This window comes from Carassius auratus, unplaced genomic scaffold (assembly GCF_003368295.1).
Source record: "Carassius auratus strain Wakin unplaced genomic scaffold, ASM336829v1 scaf_tig00005476, whole genome shotgun sequence".
Lineage (NCBI taxonomy): Eukaryota > Metazoa > Chordata > Actinopteri > Cypriniformes > Cyprinidae > Carassius > Carassius auratus.
Genome location: NW_020523667.1, coordinates 14156 through 21687, shown reverse-complemented (window position 1 = coordinate 21687; position 7532 = coordinate 14156). Strand labels below are relative to the sequence as shown.

Genomic DNA, 7532 nt, shown 5'->3' with positions numbered 1-7532 from the left:
CTACACATGCTCTGTCTCTCTCGTTCTCTTATGGCCTGGCTCCAGCTGTCCTCTTGGCCCTTGCTTATACCTTTTTCAAGATTTTTGATGAGCACCCTGCACAGGTGAGCCACGTCTTTCATATTCTTGCCTTGCTGCTTCTCTTTCTGTCAGTAATTTGGTTTACCCTTTGTAGAAGCAGAGGATCTTTAGTTGCACAAAGATAGAAACATATAAAATAAAAAAATTGCACCGATGTTGTGTTTGCTTAAAAAAAGGAGGGTAAACTCATCCTTATTATCTTTTAAGATTGTGGGCAACCTGCTGTACTACCGCTACATGAACCCTGCCATTGTGGCTCCTGATGCCTTTGACATCATCGATCTATCGGCTGGAGGACAGCTGACCAACGAACAGAGGCGAAACCTGGATCAATTGCCAAAATGTTGCAGCATGCAGCCTCCAACAAGATGTTCCTCGGAGACAACGCCCATCTGAACCAATCAATGAATACCTCTCTAACTCCTACCAGAAATTTAGGTACAAGTGACATCAAAGTGCTTCTGTTTGTTTCTTTATTTCCGTACTGATGCAAGAAATTTTCTATCTCCCAGACGTTTCTTTTTGTCTGCTTGTGACGCCCCTCTTTGGAAGACAAGTTCAATGTGGATCAATACTCTGACCTGGTCACCTTGACCAAGCCTGTGATCTACATTTCCATTGGGGAGATCATCAACACTCACACGGTAACTATTTGAAACTTAAGGTGTGGAAAAATAAATACATTTGGTGTTAAGTTGGTGTCAAAAATTCAGTACGTGGAGCAGCAGAAAGCTGATCGGTTTGAACGTGACTTCTGTACAAGTGGTGCTTCAAGCATCGCTACACTAATTACAATAGAAAGTAGTCTTTTTATACCAACAAAATTGAGTATAGTTGGTTTTAAATACTGAATATATTGTGGTATCTTCTTTAGCTCTTGCTAGATCACCAGGATGCCATCGCACCAGACCACAATGATCCTATTCATGAGCTGCTAGATGACCTGGGAGAGGTGCCCACCATTGAGTCTCTAATAGGTGAGTCTCTGAGATAATCTTCAATGTCTCAGGACGCCGAGGTCCTGCAGAGTCAGAGTGATCGACTGTTGTTCCCTCGCAGGTGAGAGCCCACTCCCCGCTGATGATCCTAATAAGGAAATGATGGGTAAGACCGAAGTCTCTCTCACCCTCACCAACAAATTTGATGTTCCTGATGAGGCCAATGTTGAAATGGATGCCAAGACCCTCCTCCTCAAGTAAGGACAATGCTTTACTCGAATTCTTCTGTTATAAAACCTAGTGAGGTACCAAATTCTCTGGTAGTACGTTTTCTTCCCAGAGAAGATAATCCACTAATGCAAACCTTCCCCTGTTTCTAATATTTGAATATGGTTTTCACCCTTCACTGGAAGTTGGACGGAGTTTTCAAGGGTTGCAAAAATTTGTGTATCATGAATGCATGAAAATATTCCCACAAAACAAATAACCACCAGTATGTCTTAAAGAAGCAGGTTTTCTAGGTCTAATCAATGTAAATTATAAATTACAAATAATTATTTTGGACATAAATATCCATAACTGCCCATTTTAAAAGAATCACATAACAAATCATATTTCAATGCGTCCAAAGCGTAAATTGGATCTTAAAATTTCTGTATAGACATATAGTCGGGACTTCATGCAGCTTCTGCACTACTCTACATTGGAAATTAATGACTTCAGTCTGTTGTTTGGTATTTGTTGTTTATCGAAGATTGTGAAGAGGTCGCTTTAGACTGAATTGTTAGAAATGTTAGCTCGGCAATCGGCTGTAATTTAAGTCTGTTGTACTGGAAACAGTTGCTGCCTTATGTAGGTCACTAGGTTTTAGAACTAATATTTTTATTTGCCAAGTAATTAACATGGATCTTTCTCATTTAGCACCAAGAGGCTCATAGTAGATGTGATCAGGTTTCAGCCAGGAGAGACACTCACTGAGATTCTGGAGACGGTTGCTACACAAGAACAGGTACTTTAATTGCAGAATTTACAAATGAAAAACTTCAAGTTATATATATATATATATATAAAAACTTCATCAAATCAGAGTTTTGCGTTTTCAAATCAGCATTTTCTTTGGAATAGGAAGCCGATTACCAGCGTGCCATGCAGCGACGGGCCATTCGTGATGCTAAGACCCCGGAGAAGATGAAGCAAGCCAAACCAGTTGTGGATGACAGCCTTACCTTACAAGGCAAGAAGGACAAAATCAAGAGCAACTTGCAAAGGCTAGGAGAGTTGGGCAAAGTTCACCCTGAGAAGAAATACCAGGATCTGATCAATGACATTTCTAAGGTACCTTTCCTATGCAGGGGTGTACATTTCGAAGGAGGGGGGCAATAAACAAAAAAATTCTCATGAGCAATTTTTGAAAAAGATCACAAATAATACAGTCCTTGTAAGGATATTTATACACAGAGGCTTGCTATTGTTAGTACAGCAGGTAGACTGTGCCGAATTAGACAACTTAAAAGTACTTGTGTCCGTTGTAGACATTACCATCCATCACAGTATTGCCAAGTCCACGGGTTTCCTGTGGAATTGGGCCACTTTATCACTGTTGCCATGGTTAAAGCGACCCCAATAATGTGTATTTATCCCCCGGAATGTGATTCTTACCGGAGGACCCCCTTTGAAACGTTTTGAGCTAGTTTTGAGTAGCACTTGGGTGTGGTTTATGAACACCTGGCAACCCTTTCCTTCAAGCAGGTAATGTTGTTATTATTGCTAACATAGCGGACTCATCTAAAAATACATTGGCACCTGTATTGAAGAGAAAATAATCACTTCATTCGATCCTTGACAGCCTTGGAGTTTCCACAACTGTTGACTTTATTCTCTCTCTCATCGGCCTTGTGTGGTGTGGTGTGTTGTAGCCTATGTGATGTAGAAGAGGAAAGCAGCCATTTCGAACAAACAACCGTCAGATTAATTTCTGACCCCCTGGATTTCAAATGCGCCATTTCATTTTAGATGAAAGCGTCTTGATTTATTCTTTGACGTTTGTAGGACATCCGGAACCAGAGAGCGATACCGTCAGAGGCGAAAGGCAGAATTGGTGAAGCTTCAGCAGACCAATGCTGCCCTGAACTCCAAGACCAATTTCTACAATGTGCAGATTGACTACTACAATCAATACATCAAGACCTGCATGGACAATTTAGCCAGCAAGGGCAAGTGAGTATCTACGGTCCAGTTTAGTTCATGTCATTATCTCTGATTGGATAATTGTCATTGAGCTTATGGAAAATGCGATCGCTTCACACACAGAGTTTCTAAGAAACCTGGAGACAATAAGGCGAAGAAGAGTAAGCAGGTATCGCAGAAGTACACAGCAGCCCGTCTGCACGAAAGGGAGTTGTTGAAGAGATAACATTTCTTCAAATGACTAATTTTATACTAATAAAAGTGTGACCTAATGTTTATACTGTAGAAACTAGGCTTCATTTGTGCTAGCAATGCTTAACAAATCAAATGTGAAAGATGAAGATGGAATTGTTACACTCTTTGTTCTTTTCGATGTGGAAGTAAAACATGCACAGCAGCATTTTCCACCTGATAAATTGGCCTTTTTCTCAGATATGGCAGACAATTGAATGAAGGGGCTGGGTTGTGTTGAGGCACATCTAATCTGCCTGCTATATGTGCTGCGTCTCCCTCAGGCCTTGTTGGCTGTTATTAAAATGTGCTTTTCCATCAAGACAGGACCCAAACGTACTTACAGTCTCAGCTTGTTCCAGTCTCACTCAAATAGCCATTTCCAAAGCAGCAGACTATTTCCCTTCACTGCACATCGGCAATCATCTTGTCTCCAAATGTGCATATGAAGCCAGAATAGAGGAGAAGAAGAGGGAAGGAATATTCTAGATTTATTACTTTATTGTGACGGCATTATTGCCACTCGGCTCTCTATGTGTTTACCCAATGTTATTGTTTTGCTTTGATAAAGTAGCTTTTATTTTCCTGTGGTTCAGTGTTTCATATAGTACTGTATATGATGAGTACTGGGAGTTCACAGGCAAACCAGTGGGAGGGTGTTTAGTGCTGAGTTATAGGCCCTGTAACTCAACTATGGAACCATTTTGTTTAGAGAAATTGATATATGGCCTTGTGCAAAGTGTCCAATTTTTCTAAAATAACAGACAAGTGCTGCTACAGAACCAGTAAAGGCATACTGCTTTCTTTATAAGTCGAGAGGAATAAAAAAAAAAAAGTATCAGCCTCAAATGGCATGGCCATGAGTTGCCTGTGGAATTCTGTGCATATTTATGAATATAATGCATGTCTTCTGCAAAATGCACGTTACATGTTGAAAAATGTGAAATCTCTCCAAAATAGCAATAATGAAATGTTATAACTGTTTTTTTTTTTTACATTTTATAATTGTATTTTTGTCATTGTAAATTTCACCCACAAGTCACCACAAAACATTTAATTATGCTTCTAAATTATTAATTCATTTTATTTATATACAGTGCTTTTTACCTTGATATTGTTTTTAACAACTTCCTTTCTCTTTGGAGTGTTACAGGCTGTTTGTGAATAGATAAGATTCCTGAAGTTTCAAAGACTAAAGTCTCAAAATACATATTGCCACTGAAGTTTCAAACATGAGTTTTGAGCAGTGTAGAGTAGAGCTTGTTGTTCTTCATTTCTCCGATCACAAATGCAGACATGGTTTTATGTTTACGCGGCACGAAGCAATACAACGTGTAAAAAGTCATTATAATCAGTAATTATATCCCAGATGGATACAACAAATGCCTAATTTTTAATGGGATTTATTGGTTTTGTCTTGTCGCACCGGCACACACGACATCACAGTATGGCAAGGGGCGTAACATTTCCGTCACACGCTTGAGGAATTCAGCCAATCCAATGCACTGGATAGCTGGCCAATCAGAGCACACCTCGCTTTTCCGAACGATCATCTTTGTACAAATCGATGGTTTCAGAAAGGCGGGGCATAGAGGAGAAACAATAATTTGCAGTATGTGGAAAATAATGTGTATTTTTAAATGTAAAACCGCATAAATACATTTAATTACACCAAATACACAAAATAATGTTATTTTTAACAACATCATATGACCCTTTAAAAAAAAAAAAGCTAAATGCCTATTTGATATCTGAGAGGAAACGTACTATCAACGTACCGCAGATGAGCATACACAGATGTAAATGCAGACGTTAAATAGACATCTCCATGATGTAGGTCTTCTATCAGATCTGTAGGAGCAACAGCAGAATCAGGTAGCCTGAGAGATTAAGGTATAGAGCATGACGTTTTACTGAATAACTGCTTAAATTGAAAGTGACAGCATGCAGGGAGGTAAAGGGGATTTAGAGGGAACAGATGAACAAGGCATTGTGGGAGCACAAGGGTCATGACTGCCACAGGCGATGCCTCAGGCTTGCCACAGTCATTGACAATCACTGTTACCTGTTACTCATGTGTCTTAGTCAACTCCACGAACAGACACAGAGAAATGCTTATGTGTACATTACAGTTTGATTCTTTTGTGCCAAAAAGCTTTTTAGTCATGCTGGTGTGCACTCTAACAACCACTTTCACCATCCAATTAATATTTGATGATAGAATCAAGTCCTGCCACACATTTCTTTTATTAGATATCATTTTCTCTCCGAAATACATTAAATTAGTAAAGTAGAATGTGTTGCAAATAGTGGTTCAATTTGAACTGCAAATATAAAGTGTGTGCATGTGTCTGTGTGTGAGAGAGAGTGCAAGGTTATGGTGACAGCAGGGTTTTAATTACTGAAGGATGAATGTTTAACTCTCTCACACTTTTCAAATAATTTTTTTCCTGAGGCAGAGGAGCCAACTGAGGCATATGAACGTGAACTTTATCCCAAACAGAGAAGTTACATTAAACACTCAGTGGGAATTTGCCTTCCCACCCTCGGCTGAACACTGAACTGTGAATGTGTGTGAAAATGCCACATATAAAGCGCAGTATCTAGCACAGCTTGCATAATAGTTGTTTAATTCCTTCAGGCTCACAGCATTTACACTATCAACTTAAGGTTTAATGTGCTTTATTGACATGACAAATGATTTGTGTAATTGTAGTTGAGGAGAAGGAAACTAGATGATAATGTTCATAGAATTTTCTTTGTTTTCTTACCAAACCCATTTGTTGGTTAATTTCCCTCAACCTGTTGCATGAGTTTAGGGGCAGGGCTACTGATTTACTGGCCAATAGCAGATTAGGGGAGTGTTCAGGAAACCTGTTTGAAAGCAGTATTTTGCAGTTCTGCTAGTGATGACAAGTCTTTTTTTAGGGAACTGGCTCTGTCATACAGTCTATTTCAATGAAACGATTCAACAATTCACATAATTACGCAATGATGTCACATATAATACTATTTCGGTGGACCTATTATACTGAAGCACCAACTAGCGTTCGCATATCACCACAGCACATCGAGCGTCAAGTATCACCTCAACGCAAAACATATAGCAGCTAGCGTGGACTTTACACTTTATGTTGAACTAGGTATTATTTTGTTGGTGCAACAGTTTATGTTGAACTCTTTATTGTTTTGGCCAAGGTTATTGAGAGTTGGACTTGAGTATGTTATGGCCTCTGAAGCAACAGAGAGATGTTTTCTAAATAGTCAGGGTTTCCAATGTTCTGAATGTAATTGACAGTATTGTGTTTTACTTAAACACTTTACAGAAGGTTCCAGCACCTATAAGTTTCCTGAATTTCTGAAATGTACTATTTCTAAATTGTTTCTAAATATGCTATTGCTACACTTCATGGCAAAAATTGCACTGGTCTGCTAGACTTGGTTGAACAGAAATAAACAATATTTTGTTGCTTAAGCTTATGTATTCAGTCATTATTCAATGGTATACTATAAATCCATGTGAAAAAAAAAAAAATTACTTCTCACTGTTCTCAGGTCAAATATTATATGCGATTAAAATGCGATTAATTTCGATTAATTAATTACAAAGCCTCTAATTAATTAGATTAATTTTTTTAATCGAGTCCCGGCCCTAGTAATAAACTATCTTAGATGGTTCAGTTCGATTTGGTGAACTGGTTCATGTGTGTGCAGTGAACTTCTACAGTATCTCTGTGCTTCTAATGTGTGTGTTGAGAATTGAGCTCAGATCAAGGACTTATATTTGCTGTTACTTGTCTGCTAGAGATGTGTGATGAAACGTATATCATCCACAACTGATGACAGTTTTCAGTGGTTATGATCTGCAGTCTGGGTTTCATGGGACCTCTCTATCTCTCCTATCTGTCCTGAATTGATTTGTGTGAAGTCTCTTCACAGGACTCTGGAACACTGCAGAGAAACATATGGTACTGTATGAAATGACAAATGACCCATAAGACTGCCAAATAATCACAAACACACACACAAACTTGTGCACCTGGCAAAATTGAAATCAATTCTATTTACATTAACATAAAAATTATGTTGCGTTAA

At 38.7% G+C, this 7532-nt stretch overlaps 1 pseudogene; it reads left to right on the top strand.

The window, feature by feature from the left end:
- The first annotated feature begins 219 nt into the window (after positions 1-219).
- On the top strand, positions 220-3432 carry LOC113070961 (ras GTPase-activating-like protein IQGAP1; annotated as a pseudogene).
- Positions 3433-7532: the final 4100 nt, after the last annotated feature.